General features: G+C 36.2%; 1 protein-coding gene across 1 annotated transcript in view; it reads right to left on the bottom strand.

Moving 5' to 3' along the window:
• The window catches only part of LOC150091674 (uncharacterized), a 133,718-nt gene extending 113,064 nt beyond the window's left edge, over nucleotides 1-20,654 (bottom strand). Inside the window, exon 1 of the mRNA XM_090376298.1 lies at nucleotides 20,160-20,654. The gene's annotated coding sequence lies outside the window, so the exon portion shown is untranslated. The remainder of the gene's footprint in view (nucleotides 1-20,159) is intronic.
• Between the last annotated feature and the right edge of the window lie 571 nt (nucleotides 20,655-21,225).

Here is a 21,225-nt window from a genome sequence, read left to right on the forward strand (position 1 = left end):
CTGGGGTGCCACGGCAAACTAGGGTGCTGCAACAACATTCTTGGGGTGCCGTGTAATTTCGGTTTAAGTTGCTTAAAGTTATCGTTATTTTATTATTTTTTTTTTAATTTGTATATTTATTTCATTATAAAAAGGTGTACTGTATCCATAGTACTGTATCTTTTTTAATTTTGTGGTGATCTATAATTGATCTTTATTTAGAACATCTTTATAAAGAAAAATTATTATATAGGTATATATTAAAAGGTTGAAAACCACTGTGTTAGGTATTTCTTTTGGCCTAGGGGTGCCATGAAAAAAGTACTGGGACACTAAGGGTGCCGTGAACAGAGAAAGTTTGGGAACTTCTGCTTTAGGGTATTATTATTATTAGCCATATGGTACAAGGAAGCCTGAGGCTTATGCTGCACCAGCCAAAAAAAAATTGCTGAGTTACCCTGAGAAAGACCACAAAGAAGAGAAGAATGATGATATCCAGCTCATGACCCTAGGTGTGCCAAGCCCATACTCACAAGATGTTGTTGTTTTTATTTGGTTTTTAGGAGCATTAGCAACTAAGGCCATATTGCTCCGGGGATATGCAGTGGTCACTGGTTCGAACTCCGGTCTAATCAAGAAGTTGTGCTATGCACTGCTGCTCCTGCCTACCTGGCTACGGAGGTGCCCTCACAAGATGTGAGCCCCTGGGCAGTATCATTGAAAACACCCCAGGGTGTCCTCAATGATACTGGCAAGTTTTTTTTTGGCACCTTCTAATATGATCTGTTGCAGTAACAAAGAACTCAAGGTACGTGCAAGCATTATTTTGACCAATAGTGTATCCGTATTACCCTGGTTCCCCCAAACTAGCAGTTCCCTGAAATGATAAAAGTTCTCCCCAAAAGCCTTGCAGTTTTTTTTTTTTAATATGAGAGGTATTAAAACCTATAGTATTTGGTACCGTGCTTGGGTTGGAGGTTGAGAAAACAAGAGAAGATATTTGTTGACATTAGACTTGAACTTCTGTTGACTAATTTTTAGGAAAGACATATGAAGGAAGGTTGTTCCAGAAAACACCAGTGAATGAATAAATGAGGAAGCTGAAAAGTTGGTTCTGTGAGTTTGAAGTTGGACAGTAAATGGATGTTGGCTGGTGACGGCACGGGTTCGGACTGTTTTGAAAGAGAGAGCAGGAATTATAGAAGCCAATTCGGAAGAACAGTGCCCATGGAAGTATCTGTAGGAAAGGCACGCATCAGAAACAGTATGTCTATGAGATAGTGAGTGGAAAGACTCTGTTATAGATGAGTCATTAATTAACCTCACTGCCCTCTTCTGAATTGAATCGACAAGATTGAGAGAGGTTTTGGAGGCACCACCCCAGATGTGGGAACAATATTCCACGGTAGGGCGAATCTGTAATTTCTAGAGAGTGAACAGCTGTTTGGAAGAAAAGCATCACAGAAAGCGAAAGGGAAAACCAATTTTTTTAGATGCTGAGGCACCAATATTTGTAATGTGCTTGTGCCAAGAGAAATTAGAAGTCGGAGTAATCCCCAAAAGAGATATATCAACTTGCCTAGAAATCGCTGCGTAACCAAAGATAAGCATAAGAGCAGAAGAATCTTTTTTGCGAGATATAAGACAAGACTGAGCTTTAGAAGAATTGAAATCAACTAAGTTGTCTTTGCTCCACTGGAGATCGGCATTTAAGGAATTGGTAGCGGATATTTGAGAAGTTAAAGCTGATTGAGCAGGGCAAGGTTTCTCAAAATGGAAAGGCGAATGCAACGTGCTATCATCGGCAATACTATGGATAGGATTCCAGTCAATGGAAGAAGGTCATTAATATACAAGTGGAAAAGAGTGGGGGGGGAAAGAACTGAATCTTGGGAGAAAACAACATTAGTGGAGAAGTTTGAAGACAGAGAGCCATCTACCATCACCCTCAGTGTGCGATCAGAGAGAAAACTGGATAACCAATTACAAAAAACAGTTGGCAAACCATAAGATGGAAGCTTGTTTAGAAGACCTTTATGCCAAACACGATTGAAAGCCTTTGAGATGTCAAGAGCAACTACTTATGTTTCACCGAACCTTTCCATTGAATTAGTTCATAAATGGGTAACATAAGCCAGAATATCACCAGTGGATCGACACTACCGGAATCCATACTGGCGATCGTTGATCAGATGGAAGTTTTCTAGGTGGTTTTGGCAGTTAATTGATTTCTCCACTACTTTAGAAAGAATAGAAGTAATTGCAACGGGACGATAATTGGATGGGAGGGATTTGTCAGCCTTTTTAGGAACTGGCTGAATATGAGCAAATTTCCAAGCAGAAGGAAAAACAGCTTTGGAATAAGAAAGTGAAAAAAGGCGGCAAAGAGCAGGAGTAAGTTCGTGAGAACAGGTGGAGAAATACCATCAGAACCTGAAGCTTTCTTAGCATCAAGATCTGTCAAAATCCTTCTGACATCCTTTTGGCGGAAGACCACAATATATCATATATTATGCAAAATTGGCATATTTTGGTAAAATGTAATGTCCTCTGTATTTAATAATTGTGACGTGATATGAAACTATCATGGTAATTTTTGAAATTTATGCATAAAAATTGGTTAAAAACAGCGTTTAAGTTCTTGGAAGTAAAAATTGTAATACATCAAGTTTCCCAAATTTTTGTCAATTTATCCAAACTACCCACTTCCATAAACAAGAAATGGAAGTTTGGTTCAACAATCTGCCATCCACTGGCTGAAGGCAAATCTCCACATGTCTATCCCGTAAAAATCCATCCTCGATTTGAATCTAATTCCCATCATGTGTGTAGTCTGAGCAAGAGGAAGGATACCATCAACACTCAATTCATTCAAAGCCTTAAACATCTCAATTTGATCACCTTACAAGTGCCGAGACTCTAGATGCTACAATTTGCAGAACTAAAGCCTTTTTTGGTATGACCATCCATTTTGTTCCCTTGAAAGCCTTAATCAGATCACCTCGCAAGTCTAGGGACTAGGCACCTCGCAGCTTACTGTCTAATTCATCTAGATTTTGTTGCAGCATACCCTGATTAATGCACTTAACTAGCCTGCCAACCTTAGAATTATCTGCAAACTACATTAAGCTGGATCTAAGTTATACCTTCATCAATAAATATAGAAACCAACAATGAGCAAAGCACTGAACCTGGAGAACTCCACTAATAACATTTGTCCATGAAGAGCAGTGTCCTCTGAGCACACTATTTTCTCCCATTTAACATCCCTATACCCATAGCAACAACTTGGCATTAATACCAAACTTCAGCAATTTATACAGCAGCCTTTTATGTACAACAGCATCAAAAGCTTTCCTGAAATCCAAGTATATGATATTAAATTTTTTTTTTTTTTGCATCCAAGCAGTTCCTTCATTACTGCATTATAGTATCCAATCAGATTGGTCAGACAAGATTGCCCTTAACAAAATGCATGCTGTGAGGGCACTATAATTGCATTTTTATATAGATGATCCTGCTTTACATCTTGTAACTAGTTACTACATTATTTTCATTTATTAGTGACTATTTTCCCTGGAACAGAAGTTAAGCTAACAGGTCTGTAATTACTCATGTCACCTTTTGATACCCTTTTGTGAACTGGGGATACATTCCCACATTTCCAGTACATAGGGACCTTCCCTGAATCCAAAGATGCTCTCATAAATATGGCTTAGATCTTATCCACCCCAAATGCCTTTCCTATTTTTAACTCTTAACAATCTCTTCCACTTTCCTCTCAGTTATTACAAAAATCATTTTAGCTCTCTTGTTAGATTTTAACATACTTTTGGCATCCCTTTCTCTAGGGAATCCTTCATGTGTGAATATAGATAGAAAATATCTATTCGGTTTGACACTAACCTGAGCAGGATCATCGACAGATAGAATATCAACATCAAGGCCAATGTGATTTAACCACTACTTCCTGCTGTAAATATAAGCAAAAAAGTCTTTGCTGTTTTCCTTTGCAATCTTTGACAGAGATTTCACATAATCTGCTTAGCATGCCTAACTTCCTTTGTGATTTGATTGTAGACTAGTTTATATCTATCATCATATCAGCCATTTTCAGTCCACAAAAAGATGAAGGCCTCTCCAGCAACTTTCCAGTTCATTCTGTTTTGTGCAATGGCCATCCATTTACTGCCTACGAACTCTTGAATTTCATCTGTCAATCTCTGTTGTTGTCTTCCAGGTTTTCTTTTAGCTCTTCTTGGATACCATTCTGTTATTTACTTAGTCCATCTGTCATCGTGTCTTTGAGCTATGTGCCCTGCCCAAGTCCATTTCAATTCTTTAGTTTTGACAAGAATGTCCTTTATTTGAGTTTGCTGCCTAATCCATGTGTTTATCTTCTTATCCAACAGTCTGATTCCTAATATAATTTGTTCCATTCTTTGCTTTTTAGTTTCAGCTTCTCTTCCATTCTTTTGGTGAGTGCCCAAGTTTCACTTCCATAAGTCACTGTGGGGAGTATATGTTGATTCATCATTTTACGTTTCAGTTGTTGTTTGTTTGTTATTTGGTTTTTAGAAGCATTAGCAACTAAGGCCATATTGCTCCGGGGATATGCGGTGGTCATTCCCTGACCTCTCCGTATCCTCCTTATTTGATGGTCATGGGCTCGAACCCCAGTCTAATCAAGAAGCATGTGCTAAGTACTGCTGCTCCTGTCCACCTGGCTACGGAGGCGCCCTTTATGTTTCAGACAAATTGGAATACTGCTCCTCAGTATGTGACTATATTTCCTGAATGCTATCCATCCGAAATTTATTGTTCTCTTGACTTCTCACATTGACTCCTTTTTGAAACCAGTCCAATCTTCTGAAAGCTTCTTCAAGGACAGCAGTAAGCAACTTCAGAGATATTGTATCTCCTTGTCATCCTGAGCTGGACATCATCATTCTTCTCTTTCTTGGTGATTTCCTTCTACTGCTCTCTCTCTCTCTCTCTCTCTCTCTCTCTGGTAACTCAGAAATTTTTTTTGGCTGGTGCAGCATAAGCCTCAGGCTTCCTTGCACCATATGACTAATAATAATAACTCCTTTCTCAATTTTAAATTTGCAACTGTCTTTGTCTAGTCTAATAAAGGAGGTAGCATTCTCATATATTTTCTTCAAAATCAATGTATGGGGTGTCTGTGCCTTGTCACATATTTCTGTATTACCTGATACTTTATATCCATCCCATGCATTTTTCTTCTCATCAGTTCATTAGACATACATTTAAGACAAGTCTTGAACAATATTTCTTAGTTGATATGAAAATCTTAGTAGCTTCTCCAATTACTCTGAATACTTACCATTTAGAATTATTTTAAATTCTATGCAACGTGACCAACTGATGATGCTTTCACTGTCAGGCTTCAATTGTCACTTCTCAGTAAACTATCTAATTTTTAACTTTTATATATCTTGTTAGAATAGCAATAACCACCCTGTCAACCTTTGTGTCATCTGCAAACTTAGACATTAAGCCTGATATGCTGTCATCACTATCATTATTAAATACGAAAAACATGGGCCCCTTGGGGACTTAATAATAATATTCGTCCACAAAAGGCAGTGCCCACAGATAACTTCTTCTCTTCACTCAACCATCCCTTTATCCATAGCATTTACTTGCCTATAATGCTCACTGCTCCAATTTGTTCAGCAGTCATTTATGTACAACAGTGTCAAAGGCTTTTCTGAAGTCTAAATATTCACATTATTTTTAGCAGCCCCACTTCTATAAAAAAAAAAAAACAAAAACCGAAGATCGTCATAATATTCAGTCAAACTGCTCAAACAAAATCGCCCCTTAGCAAATCCATGCTGCGACTGCAGTATAACTGCATTCCTGTCTAGATGATTCTGCACTACTTCTTTAATCAGCGACTTCATTATTTTCCCTGAAACTGAAATCAAGCCAATCTGTAACTACTCATACTCCCTTTGATACCCCTCTTTTGAACTGGGAATACATTTACACAACTCCGGCCCACACGGATATGTCCTGAATTCAGAAATGCTCTCGTGATCATGGCTAAAGGTTTGTTTTACTTCTTTAATATTATTGGATAAATCCCATCCACCCCAGGACCTTTTACATTTAGCTTCAACAATTTCTCCTCCACTTTCTCCTCAGGTATCAGAAATATATTATTCATACATTTTGTACAAAATCATTTATCTTTCTGTTAGAATTTGATATACTTTTGCCATCCCCACTTCTATAAATTTTTTTTAATGCAAATGCAAAAATCTCTCTCCAGGTTGTCAGCAACCTAACGTCAACAGTTATACCATTCACATCTTGTGGACCAATATGATTCCTCCCTTTTCTTCTAGTGTTAACATACACAAAGAAGCCTTTGCATTCTTTGCCAGCGACTTCTAATATTCTGCATTAACCTACCTAATCCCCTTTATGACACGATTGCAGACTAATTTATAGTTACAGTAGGTTTCTGTATCTTGATAATTTATTGCCTCCGATGCATTTTTCTTCTCTGCCACTACTCTCATCAGTTCATCTCTAAGCCTACTAGTTTCTGCAATTACTTCACTGAATACAATTCTAAAAAGAAACCGTCTGAGACCATTACACTCACCTTTACAAAATCAAAATTCTTTCCCCCTTTATAACTTTGAGTAGTATCTTTAAGTAGATCTTACATCAGTAGTGTGATCACTGCCACCTGGTGGTTCCTTTATCTGGGAACTGCTGGTACTTTCTCAATTGTATCTTCAGTCATACGAGTGCTTTTTTTTTGCCCATTTATATTCATTTTGTGTAAACTAAGGGGACATGAGCGGGCAGAAGATATCATTCACATTACTCCACTGTAATTCAATAATTTATGAGAGCTAAATATAGTGTATTATGTAGTGAAATACTGCTTTTTCATCAGTAGTGAGTCTTCCAATATAAAAAAAATAATAATAAAATAAAAAAAATAAATATCATCATTTAGCCTGAGTACTATCAGGTGAAATAACAGAAAATTCCAATAGGGTTTGTAGCTATAAACAAATAAATCAGCGAATGCCATACATACTAGATGCAAGAATGTTATACTGACATCTAGTATGTATGGCAGTAACATAATTTCAACAGGAGAAAAAATAAATAAGTAAATCCACATATTATCACATTTTACAATTCTACAAAAGGAGGATAATGATTTTTTAATTCCTTAATGAATTTAGTAACCATCAATTTGCAAGGATCATTTCTTAGCAGTAATATATAGGGAGATGGTAGCAAGCAAAGAGACTATTCGTAAGAAAAATAAAAATAATTACTATAAAACAGTTGGACACACAAAATGACTCACTGCTATTCAGTCATGCAAAATTTATGTAGTGAATGCCACAAGAACTTGGGGGGGGGGGGATGTGGAAAGAGAGAGAAACACCATCATGTTTATTTGTTAAATACATAGGCTAAATTAATAGCAACTTATTTTTTATCTCACTGAAATTCACTAAATTCAAATGTCCTTGTACAGTGAATAATGAATGCCCCCAAAAACTTAAATCTTGCAGAGATTAATAGTTTCATGTTTCTATTTTACATTACCAACATTTCCTAAAATTTTTAGTATAACTGATAAAATTTTTTGACACTAAAACTAATCAATATTTTCAGTGGCTGAAAATAAAAACAAACACATTTACAAAGTTCTGAATTATTAAAAAATAAAATTAATCTATATTGCTGTACTGTGCAGGCCAATGATTTTCTTTTCCTCGCAACAACAGGGTAAAAAGTTACCCATTTATAACCTTAAAAATCAGCAAGTAATAATCCAAAATTGTTTGCTTGAAAATACAGGTGGCATCATCCTTATTTTCAAGCTTTTAAATTATGAACATAACAGTGAAAAATCCTTTTTTTTTTTAATATTAAAAACAAATATTTTTAATTGTTTTTTGAAACTAAAACCCTTCTCAGACATTTTTTATCCTGTCTTATTTGAATATTACCTCCATCGTTATCTTGACTGACAGCAAGTGAAATGTCAATCAAAAAACCCATGTACTTCACCAATTGGACACTAGCTACTCTTTTCCATGGTGTAAAGCCAAAGAGCGTAATGAATGGACACGTCGCAATAAAGCATTAAGAATGCATACTTCAATAACTGGACACAAGAGATGTGTGCTAATTTAAATTCATATTTTTTTAGCACATGAATATCATAAGAGAACAGGCTTAACCCACTACTACATTTTTTTTACATTTTGCACAATAACTAACAAAGCTTTCTGGATTTTTCAATAGGAAAATCAAAGAAAACAGTGAAAGGTACTGAGTTCAGCTGTAAGGACTGATTTGATCTTTGGTTTACTAGATCTGAAAATAAGCAATTCCTATTCCTCCCCTGAACCTAACCACCTGTAGCAAACCCTTTCTACAAGATAATCTTCCTTAAAATAGAATAATAAATCTGAATGGTCTGTACTCATTTCAATAAAAATCGCAGAAAATAATCTTGTTTTTGAAAGTTGTATTTATTTAATTTCAAACAGAGATTACAGTTTATAACAAGTATTATTCTGGAATAAACTTCTTTGAAGCCAGTGATGACATGTCATCAAATGCTTCCAAATAGCACAAGGAAAATTTTCAAAAATCAATGATTGAATATCTTGATCCCATTGGTCATCCACTATTGATACCATTATTTAATCATTTAAATACAAAATGTAATCAATTTAAGATGAGTTGCATACATTATTTTTTCCTATTTGGTATAACATGAAAATAGCTTTCATTTGGTGTCATCAATTTCAAACTAATTTCCATTGGAGTCCCTTTCCCAGGTTTGAATTACTTGAGTTGTAAAGTCTTACTGAACTGGCAAAATGGCCTGCATTCTTAAAAAAGGATGGGAACCACTGTGCTTTGTTTATTATGCTAATCTCTTCTAGCTTCAACTGCACAGGGCTTGGGCTACTGCCTTGTAGCATTCTTCATATTACCAATATAACGGACGATTATTTAACCTAGTAGTACCATATTACCCTGATAGGTCCAGCTGTAAAATATAATCCTAGTGACTCACTGGTTTGGGATTACTGTTACTTTTTATACCTTTTTAATAGTGTCTTTAGCCTTATAGATGTTTCTTTTATGTCCATTTATATTGTTGTTCACATTGTATAAAATGAGTGAACCTGTTAGACACCACACAATATCATTTAAGCCACTGAATAACGAAACGCTGCTTTTCATCATAATGCATGTTTTTCATTAACCAAAAGCTTTAAGTTAACCACTCACCTATGTGAGCATGATCAAATAACTAATAATTTCAATAATCAAAAGAATCGATTATCTGCAAATTAATTATGCAATTGGCAAAAAAAAAAAAAAAAAAAAAAAAAAAAGGCTGATGTTAACAAAACTAAAACTGCTGTTACCACCACTTGAGCAGTAGTTCAGTCTCTCTCTCTCTCTCTCTGCTAATTTTATAATCAACTAATTTGCATAAAATCAATTACAAAAATCTCATATATAATCAATTATTGACCATAATTGATTATTTTAATTGTGATTCTCTTGGTTATGCCCATCACCAGTATTATCATAGAAAATCAGAGACATTCTAGCAGACATTCTTTGTTGACATACATTAATTTCAAAGTGTTCTTTGTAAATATAGGCATAATTTTCAATAATTATTTTTAAAAAATGTAAAATTTATAAATAGCGAAGTATTGCAGTCACTAGTATTAGTAGCTCCAAAATTTAAAAAACCCAAAAACTTTTTTTCAAATATTAGAGTTAAACTCTGGGGCTTACTGACTGACTACCAATAGCAGATAACAGGCCAATACTACTGTTGGGGTAAACGTCATTTTTTTCTGGTATTGATACAAAAAAAATACCGTTTTTTCGGTACTAATTTAAAAAAAAAAAAATTGTTTATAATTTAATCACATAAAGGTTATAAAATCACCTATATGTGATTATGACGTTGTTATCTCTACTAGTAAAGGTTCGATAAATCATCGATAGGACACCATGCAACATTGCAACCTGTCCACAATTCTCAGACAACTTCATGTCTGACCGTATCGTAACTACCAAGTCCCGTTCCTCCACTACTGACTTTACTTCAACTCCACCAAGTGTATAAGTTATTTTGGGGTTGCTGTTCCTCAGGTATAAGACCTTGCATTATGCTGAATTAAAGCATAGCTGCCACTGTTCTGACCATCCCGGAAGGTTATCTAGGTCACTCTGAAGAAGCTCTGCTTGGCGGCGATCATTAACTACTCTATTGATCTTTACATCATCTGCAAGTTTAGATCTCACGCCCTCCATCCCTTCATAGATGTCATTTAAGATAATCAAAAACAACAGTGGTCCCAAAACTGATCCTTGGGGAACCCCACTTCTTACATTAACCCAATTTGAGGAATAACTATTTATCAAAACCCTCTGTCTGGTGTCCTCAAGCCATCGTGCTATCCATCTAAGAATGTTCCCTATGATTCCAGCCTGCTCCAACTTATAAAATAACCACTCGTGAGACTGAGTGAAATGCTTTGCTGAAATCCAAATAAACCATGTCGAAATTATTCCCTAAATCCAGCTCACGAGTGATCTGTCAAAATGGCTAACCAGATTTGTTAAACATTATTTTTCCTTTACAAAACCATGCTGTGTATCTTACAGAATTCCATTTCCATCTAAATGATCCTGAATTACACCCTTGATCATTGACTCCACAATTTTCCCTACTACTGAAGTCAGACTGGCCGGTCGGTAATTTTCCGTTACACTCCTAGAATCGCCTTTATGTTCCAATTTACACCAATCCAACGGAATCTCTCCTGTCCAGTGATGCTCTCATAACTAGCCTTAATGGTTTAATGCACTCACTTGCTGCCTCCTTTAAGATTATAGGGTACATGCCATCAACCACAAGAGCCTTACTCGCCTGTAGGCTCGAAAGTTCTCATTAAACAATCATTTGAAATTTCAACATCATTAATTACATTTTTTTTCAACTTCACCTCAATAATATCTCATTGACACAAAGGTTTTTTTTTTATGTAAATATCGATGCAAAGTAACTGCTGAGTTCATCTGCAACTTCAGCTATGTTATCCAATACTATCCCACGTCTGTTACATAAGGGTCCAATCTTATTTGTCCTTCTGTTCTTTGCATTTATATATGTGAAGAATTCCTTAACTGCACTCTTTGCTCTTCTTTATTCATTATCCCCAATCTTTGCTCTCTCCCAGACTCAGTAAAGATAGTATAGAGAAAATTATACTTCGCTTAATAAAACATCTTTCTCCTCCAGAAAGTGATAAACATAATTCAACCATGGAAGACCAACATGGAACAGAACATCAGTGTTCTGTAAATTCTTCCCAAAATAAGAAATTGCCTGACTCCAATGAGATTTTAAAAGATCAACTTGAGTCGGAAATTAATGAAATACTTTTAACTATTTTTGCAAAAACAGTTCAAAGCCTAGAAAATATGGACTGAGATCATCTACGATTACCTCAGTACAATAGTACCAGAATAGAATCCAACTCCACTAATTACTTGGAGCTCTTTGACGCTAATCAAATATGTACCAAAATTAGATCCATTTTAAACGATCATACTATTGACTGCTTATGTTTTTTTAAGAGCTCACTTTATTCGGACAGGTAGTGTGGATGCTTAAACATAACTAAACTTTGCAGTAATAATACGTATTTTTTTGTTTTTAGAATAAATGTATTTTAATGATTTTTTCAGAATATTTATTATAGCAATAAAAGTTTATTTAAAACATGAATTCAAATAATTACAGTACTTGTTTTTTTCCTCACTTTATTGCACCTAATTGTCATCAAAATTTGAGAAAAAAACATTGTTTTTGGAATACCGGTATTCCAGTTTCATAAATTAAAAATAACGAAATACCAGTATTAAGATTTTGACTAGTATTGTAAGCCCTGGTTATGATGGACAATATGGCGAGATCCAATCTTCCTTACATTTAGAGGGTACAACGATAAAACGGTGTTCGCAGGCCGGGCGGTAGTGAGTACACTGGACTGAACCTATTGGTAACTCTCTAGGAGGCTTCCGGATCAGCTAGTGTATAATCTTGCTACTTCTACTCTGCCAGATAGTGACTGGAGGGAGAGCATAGTGTTTATGTGGGAAGCATCGTCGAAGCCACGTTATGTCAAGGATCTGGGTATATTCTTACCATGTGTACGCCATACCCAAAAATTTCATTACTTCATACAGCATGTCCCACCCACTTTTTCTTACTATTGAATATACCATGAATTGTCGAACTAATAGAGCAAGCTTATCTGCGAAAGGATCTAAACCTTCCAAGCACTTCCTAATTCATTTCACAAATATACGTGGTCAATTCTAATCTCAACGATGTCCATTTCCACTTGCAGTCTGCCAAACCCCATGTATTTTTTCTGACAGAATCTCAGTTTTCGGTTGATTCAACTACTACTCATCTCAGATGCCCAAATTATTCACTGTATGATTCCTTTCACCTCAAAGGTGGTACTTGTGCATATGTCCATTCTGATATTCCTTGTCAGACACTCGGCAATTTGGAATCTCCTCTCTTTGATCTACTCTGGCTTAAAATCTCTCTACTTCATTGTGTCAAATTCATCTGTTGTCTCTACCTTTCTCCCAACTCCACTAATTACTTGGAGCTCTTTGACTTCCTCTCTCTGCAACTTGACTTTCTCCAGTCCAACTTTCCTAACAGTGAGGTAATTTTCCTTGGTTATTTTAATGTTCACAACTCCAGCTGGCTTCCATTCTCTAGTCACACAGACCCAGTTGGTTGAGATTCTGAGGCTTTTGCAATTACTAATGACCTTGCACAGATTGTTTATTCACCTACCAGAATACCGGACAATCCTAACCATACAGCCAACATGATTGATCTTTTTCTCAAAAACAACCCTTCTGAGTACACGGTCGAAGTGAATGGTCCTTTAGGCACCTCAGATCACAACTTGGTGATTGTCTCTTCTCCAATGGAGCCTTTATCTCATGGCTATTCCCAACCTTGTGTTGTTTTGGCATTACAAGAATGCAAAATGGGATGACCTGCTTGTTTGTTGTTTGTTATTTGGTTTTTAGGAGCATTAGCAACTAAGGCCATATTGCTCCGGGATATGCGGTGGTCATTCCCTGACCTTTCCGCATCCTCCGTATTTGGTGGTGACGGGCTCGAACCCCGGTCTAATCAAGAAGCGTGTGCTACGCACTGCTGCTCCTTCCCACCTAGCTACAGAGGCGCCTGGGATGACCTGCAAGATTTCTTTTCTTCTTTTCCTTGGTTGGATTACTGTTTCAAAACTTCTGATGTCAATGTTTTTTGCTCAGATCATGTCAGTGAAATTATTCTTGTAGGAATGGAATCCTTTATTCCACACCCCACTTTAAAATCTCGTCCTTTATCTAAATCTTGGTTTTCCAATAAATGTGCTAAGGCTGTTGAAGAGAAGAATGTTGCATATCGTAATTGGCTTGTTTCCAATTTTCAGTTTTATTTTCTGCCTACACCAAAGCTTGCAACAATTGTAAATCAGGTATTAATCAGTCCAAACTAGATTTTGAACAGACTAAGAGTAGAAAACTTGCTTCTTGCCCTAACAGTAGCCGAGCATTCTGGTCTCTTGCCAAAGCTATTGGCCACAACTTTTGCCCATCTCTGTCAAAACCAGATGGTTCTGTTGTCACTTCAGCCAAGGATAAATCTGACCTGTTAGCATCCCATTTTTCTTCCATCCCATGTATTAATGATCTGGGTAAAACACCTCCCACCATTACCAACATGCTCAATCCAATTCCTCTTGTAGTCTCCCGTCCAAAGGATGTCAGAAGGATATTGACGAATCTTGATGCTAAGAAAGCTCCAGGTCCTGATGGTATTTCTCCATTTGTTCTCAAAACCAGTGCTCCTGAACTTACTCCTGTTCTTTGCCACCTTTTTTCACTTTCTTATTCCAGAGGTGTTTTTTCTTCTGCTTGGAAATTTGTTCATATCCAGCCAGTTACTAAAAAAGGATGACAAATCCCTCCCATCCAATTACTTCTACTCTTTCTAAAGTAATGGAGAAATCAATTAATCGCCAACTATTAAACTACCTAGAAACCTTCTGTCTGATCAACGATCGCCAGTATGGATACCGTCAGTGTCTATCCACTGGTGATATTCTGGATTATGTTACCCATTTATGGACAAATTCAATGGAAAAGTTCAGTGAAACACAAGCAGTTGCTCTTGACATCTCAAAGGCTTTTGATCGTGTTTGGCACAAAGGTCTTCCAAACAAGCTTCCATCTTATGGTTTGCCACTGTCTTTTGTAATTGGTTATCCAGTTTTCTCTCTGATTGCTCACTGAGGGTGATGGTAGATGGCCCTCTGTCTTCTAACTTCTCCACTAATGCTGGTATCCCCCCAATCTTTCCATTCTTTCCCCCCAATCTTTTTCTCTTGTATATTAATGACCTTCTTCCATTGACTGGAAATGCTATCCATGGTTTTGCCGATGATAGCACATTGCATTCGACTTTCCATTTTGAGAAACTTTGCCGTGCTCAATCAGCTTCAACTTCTTGAATATCCACTATCAGTTCCTTAAATGCCAATCTCCTTAGTTGATTTCAATCCTTCTAAAACACAATCTTGTCTTATATCTCGCAAAAAGGATTCTTCTGCTCCTATGCTCATCTTTGGTGACACTCCAATTTCTAGGCAAGTTGATATATCTCTTTTGGGGATTACCCTGACTTCTAATCTCTCTTGGCACAGGCAGATTAGAAATATTGCTTCCTCTACATCTAAAAAACTTGGTTCTTTTTTGCTCTCGGCATTACTTTTCCTTCAAACAGCTGTACACTCTGTACAAATCGCAAATCCGCCCTACCATGGAATTTTTTTCCCACATCTGGGGCGGTGCCCCTAAAACCTCTCTCAGGCTTGTCGATTCCATTCAGAAGAGGGTAGTTAGGTTAATTAATGACTCATCTCTAACAGAGTCTCTCCACTCGCTGTCTCTTAGACATACTGTTTCTGCTACATGCCTTTTCTACAGATACTTCCATGGGCACTGTTCTTCTGAATTGGTTTCTATAATTCCCACTCTCTCTTTCAAAACTGTACGAACACATGCCGTCACCAGCCAACATCCATTTACTGTCCAAATTCAAACTCACAGAACCAATTTTTCATCTTCCTCGTTTATTCATTCAAATGCCGTGTTCTGGAACAACCTTCCTTCATACGTATTTCCTGAAAATTAGTCTACAGAAGTTCAAGTCTAATGTCAATAAATATCTTCTCTCGTCTTCTCAACCTCCAACCCAAGCATGGTACTAAGTACTATAGGTTCTAATACCTCTCGTGTTTGGGGGTTTCATAAAAAAACAGCCAAAAAAAAAAAAAAAAGAAAAAAAAGTTACAATTTCCATTTCACCTATTCATTCCCTGCAATAGTTTGTCCAGTTCTTCCTTGAATTTATTTAAACTATCAACTGCCACAACAATAGATAGAAGTTGGTTCCAGTGATCAACCGTCCACTGGCTAAAGGTAAAATTCTGCTAATCTATTTTGCAACATCCTTCCTCAATTTGAATTAGTGCCCACTTACATGTGGGGTCTGAGCAAGAGGAAAAATCCCATCAGCACTGAGTCCATTCAAAGTCTTAAACACCTCAATCAGATCACCTCGCAGGTGCCAGTCTGCAGACATTGCAATTTGTAGAACTGAAGACTTTCTCGGTAAGAGCACCCCTTTGTTACCCACACCAATCTCGTTGCCCTTTTCTGTGCTCATTCCAGCAACACTACATCCGGTCTAAAATGAGGTCTCCAGACCTGTGTGCAATACTCAAGATGTGGCTTAACCACTGCCTTATACAATGGGATAATCACCTCCTTATTCCAGGTAGCAAAATTCCTGTATATCATTGACAAAATCCCATGAGCTGACCTGACAGCCTGTCTGCACTGTTCACAGAACTTCGTATCCAATTGCACAATCGGATATCTGAAGTTTAACATTGACAAATGCAGAGTACTGCCCTCAGTGTAATACCACAGTTGGTATGTTACTCTGGGGTTACTGCTACCCATATGCAGTACTCTGCATTTGTCAATGTTAAACTTCAGTTGCCATTTCTCAGCCCACCTACCTAACTTTTCTAGGTCTTGTTGCAGCAGCATACTGTCATTACCAACCCTGCCAACCTTTATACCATATGCAAACTTAGACATTAAGCCTAATATATCTTCATCAACATCATTAATAAATATAGAAAACAACACTGGGCCCAACACCAAACTCTGGGGGTCTCCACTAATAACATTAACCCATGAAGAGCAGTATCCATTGATACTGCTCTTCATGAGCAAGAGCAACAATTCACTATCTTCTCTCACTCAACCATCCCTTTATCCATAGGAGCAACTTGCCCTTAATGCCACTATTTGTACAGCAGTCTTTTATATGCAACAGTATCAAAAGCTTTTCTGAAATCCAAGTATATGATATCAAAATTATTTTTTGCATCCAGTTTCTTTGTGACCTTTTGTAGTATCCAATCAAATTTGTCAGACAAGATTTCCCCTTAACAAACCCATGCTGTGTCTTTAGCAGGATAAAAAATAAATAATATAAGCCTACTTTCCAAATTTATTATGAAAGATGAGACTGAAGGGCAAGACTTTATTGAGCACTTGTTTTGCAATATCTGAGAAACTGACTACTTACACCCAGACTTTGTGACCATACTGTTATTTATCTTCATCTCGTGTTAACTTTGTAAGATCAGTGGTTCCTTGTGTCACATTTGGTCTTATCCATGTCATATGGCTCATTGTGCCATGTGCTTGTCCTGTGGTTCTTTGTGCCACAATTTATATTTGACTAATTCTAATATGTCATGTGAATTATTGTCTGGACTTGTTATATGTTTATTAAGACTGATTATCTGAATTCTACAGGCTCATTTTACCTCAATATAATTCATAACTTTTCTGAATCTCTATATATCATCTGTAATTAATATGTCTGTATATAGCAGATTTGCTAGTTTCTGGCTATATGTAAAAAAAAAAAAAAAATGCAATTACACTCAGATGTACTCAGAAAACTCAATCAGGTTATCATTTGAAAATTAAATCTCTACTGGACATGGGTTCCAATGTGCTACTCAATTTCTTTACTAGTGAAGTCAGGGCTGTACTGTTGAATGGATTGCAAATCCAGTCACAATTTCATTTCAATGGGAAATACTAATTGAAAATAGTTTGGAGTGCAGACATATGGAGTTATCATTCTTCAATGAACCATCAGCTTCAAGATACAGTGCAAGCTAGCACATGAATTATTTTGCTTTATTTGCACTGTGCTCCCCTCACCCAATTTGTCATTCTTTTTGCCTGGTCTATGCATGTCAGGGCACCAATCTCTGATACAAGTTGCCAAAAAAAAAAAAAAAAAAAAAAATACAAAATTTCATCCAATTTCACCCGATAAGTATCAAATCCTACCGAACGCCACCACATCCAAACAGCATACAAAGAGAACTACCAGCTATAGTATATGTGCTGATTCATCAAAGTTGGAGATAAAAGGAATCATAATTTTATAATCAGGAACATAAATTTTATATCAAATGCTGTTGTATTTGAAATTTTATATCCAGTGCTGTTGAGAAACACAATGCATTTTTTTTTGTGCCACTTTCGTTCAACTCTACACTCACAACATCTATGATGCAGGGCTTCATAAGATTATATACAATTGTAGAAGTTTCAACTACCAAGGTTGAAAGTTTTAGTTGTGCCATTATTAAGCTATTCAGCTTAGCTCACTAAGCTGAGTAGCAAAGAATGGCACAACCTTGACAACTAAAACTTGAATCTTAGATTTCTTCTGTTTGCCCAAATGAACTGTTTTGCATACAATACTAAGGTCATCAGGCCAGTCTTGAGAAACTGACCAAATAAATCAAGGTAGAGAGCTTTCTCATAGTTCCTTAACAAGCATATTGCCACCACACAATTCAATGACTTGCATGATGAAGGTAGAGTGATGATAGTAAATTTTCTGCTTCATCTCCTGTATATGAATTTTGTTCTCAGGTTGTGGTAGTAAGAGCAATGCAAACTGTTCTCAATAACCCACTTTTCTACCAACAGTCCATTGAAAAATGGAACTGATTTGATGATTTAGCATAAAATTATATATTTAATTCTTTTAAATTTAAGTTATTAATCAGAAATGTAAAATTTATACACTATAACACACAAAATCGCAACCATGAAGAAAAAAAAAAAACTTTTTTGCAGCTGCTCCAACAGTTTTATTGTTAAGCATCCATTTCTTATCTGTTCATTTTCCGTGTCATTAACTAGTGCCTGCTAGAAGACAAGAAGTAACAAGTGTCAAGATTTTAGGCAACAAGTATCAAAAATTCATGAGGGGAGCAAGGAAATTCTATCCATTAACTATTAACATTTCCCAATTTGCAGAAGAACAAAAAATCTTGTTAACTGGGAGCTGAATAATGATAGAAAGCATTATTCAGTTTTAATAGTGGAACACCACAGAACACTTATTCTGTGGGGGCATAATTTGGGAACCACTGGTCTACAACAAGATTAGCAATAGACTGCTGTTTTAGGGCCTCAATTTGCACATAAAACATTTGCTTAATATTTTTGGCTTTGTTTGCAAACAGAGCTTTCATCTATTTGTGTCTGCTCACATGCTGCCTAAAAAAAAAAAAAAGGCTCAAAATGTTCGTGGTTGTTGAAAAAAGGATGATCTACTCTGAAAAATGTCTCGCAGTTGTACAATATACATTGTGGGGTGAGTACTAATGTTTTTAATTACATTGTACGATATACTTGTCCATATACTGTAAATTTGTACAATATTATGCCCGATAAGTGTAGTTAAATTTTGCTTTTTTTTTCGTTTGCACATGATTGTAAAATAGAATTGCCCAAAATCTAGCAAGGATCAGATCAAAAAGTTGCGAGATTTGAGAGACTGGACTGTAGTTACACATTTTCACTACATGACAACATACTCAATATTTTCAATTCAGATGAATTAAAAATAGACTCAGTAGTTTATTTTCAATTCAGATAAGTTTGAAAACTTACAAAATCATGTTTTTTTAAAAAAACATGATTTTTATGGCAATAAATTACAAAACATTTATTTATTGCCATAATGGAAACAAATCTGGCTGAACAGTGCATGTTCTGAACGAAAGAAACTACATGTCTGTCAACAGACCACATCAACAGTGAAACCAGTTTGTAAAACACTATCCATCTATCCACAAGTAACGAAATGTTTAGATCTCCAAGAAAATAATGCAAAACAAACATTTAAATTTGAGGCCTCAACAGGTAGTTATTGAATTCCCTCGAGTTCTAATGAATTCGGGTACTTATGTAATGGGCATTTTTATTCCCAGCTAACAAAAAACATTTTCTTATTAGTGCACAACTTTAAAAGATGTGCACCAAGCAAAAATCGCAGGACGGGTTGAAACCCACCTGTAAAAGCGCTCCTAAGAAGCAGTTTAAAATATCTGTATATGTTCATAGCAGAAGGAAGGTTCGCCATACTTTGTGCTTAGGTATCAACAACATAAAAATCGTCCAATGATAGACATTTGTTTTTTAATATTCAAGAGTACAGGAGCTATCATCCAATGCCAAGCCAAAAATTACTCTTCTAAAAGAAAAACAAAGAAAAGTAACCAAACAGTCCAACTAGTTCCACTCCCGCTGATCGAGAAACCTAATTACATATATGTGCAGAATGTTTTGCTGTACAGCATTCGCTCAGTTATAACCCACTATTATTAGTAATATAAAACCTATTTCATATCTGAAGTTATCATTTTAAAATTCACACGCAAAATTGTTAATTCCATTCCATGCAAAGAGTATAATCGCGCGTTAAAAAGAAACCGCCTGAAGGAATTATGAGCGAATAAGGTCCCAGCCACAGCCGAAAGCGGAAACTTTCCATAAATACACGAGTTACCGAGAAAAGTTCTGCAAGTATTATAATTAAAACGTAACCAAAAACAAAAGTAACTTACGTTGTCAGAAGATGTAGTGATCCCCGAAATAGATGACTATGACATTTCACAAGTGGATGTTAAGCCTAACTAGAATAGACTGTTGAAAACACAACACAGCGGTCTCTAAAGTGACTATAAGTTGCCATGCTGTAGTAACCCACGTACACAGCAAATATAAACTGTCCAAAGGCAAACCTGTAAACTGGTAAGAATGACACGTGACATTAACTGTACAGATTAACGCAGATAAATATTAGCACAACTGTCCATTATATTTTAAAATGTCTATCTCTATAAACACAATAAGGCGAACAACAACAATATTTTATCCACTGAATGTAGTTTACCCAATTCGCACTTAACATGGCCGTTATTCATACCATTATCTGTTTTCTCGCATTTTCTCGCAATCAAAACGAGGTTGTCCTCTGTTTCATATTTTAGAATACCTTACATGACCAGTAGAGGGCGGATCGGTATATTTGTAATCGAATACGTTGTGTACCGTGCTATGCCCATTGCCAAGAGGTTCGAAACTACAGTAGTTATTTTTGTTTCAAGACCTCTTACCTAAGTAGGCAAGTAGCAAACCCAAAATAATTGAAATAGTAGTTGCAGAGACAGTTTCCTAAATTACATCGATTCGCTAAATTTATTCATTATGTGTTTCTTTTTTTCTACAAAATGCCTTAAATTCATTTCTAAAAATTGTCATCGTTCCTTGACAAATAACGCAGAGTGTGCAACATGGACAGAATTAAGATACATTACCATCTTCTTGGCCATAATATTTTCAATAATAAGTTGAATGGTTGAAGAACATGACTTACTTTCGTTCTAAAGTCTTATAAAATAAACTAGGTCCTATCAAGGGGAAGGGGACATGAGGAGCATTTGGCTTATGCCTCAATCAGTTTTTCAAATAAACATTTTTCCTCAATAATTAATGCAGTTCAATAGAAAAAGACTAGAAAAGTGTAGGCCGCTTATTGTTATCACTGATCTGTTATAACTTTTAAGAAGTTCCGATCAGACGTATATTAATCAATAGAAAAAAAATTATGTTAATTGTAATCAGCGCTTC

This window comes from Mastigoproctus giganteus, chromosome 1 (assembly GCF_048544385.1).
Source record: "Mastigoproctus giganteus isolate SK-2022 chromosome 1, ASM4854438v1, whole genome shotgun sequence".
NCBI lineage: Eukaryota > Metazoa > Arthropoda > Arachnida > Uropygi > Thelyphonidae > Mastigoproctus > Mastigoproctus giganteus.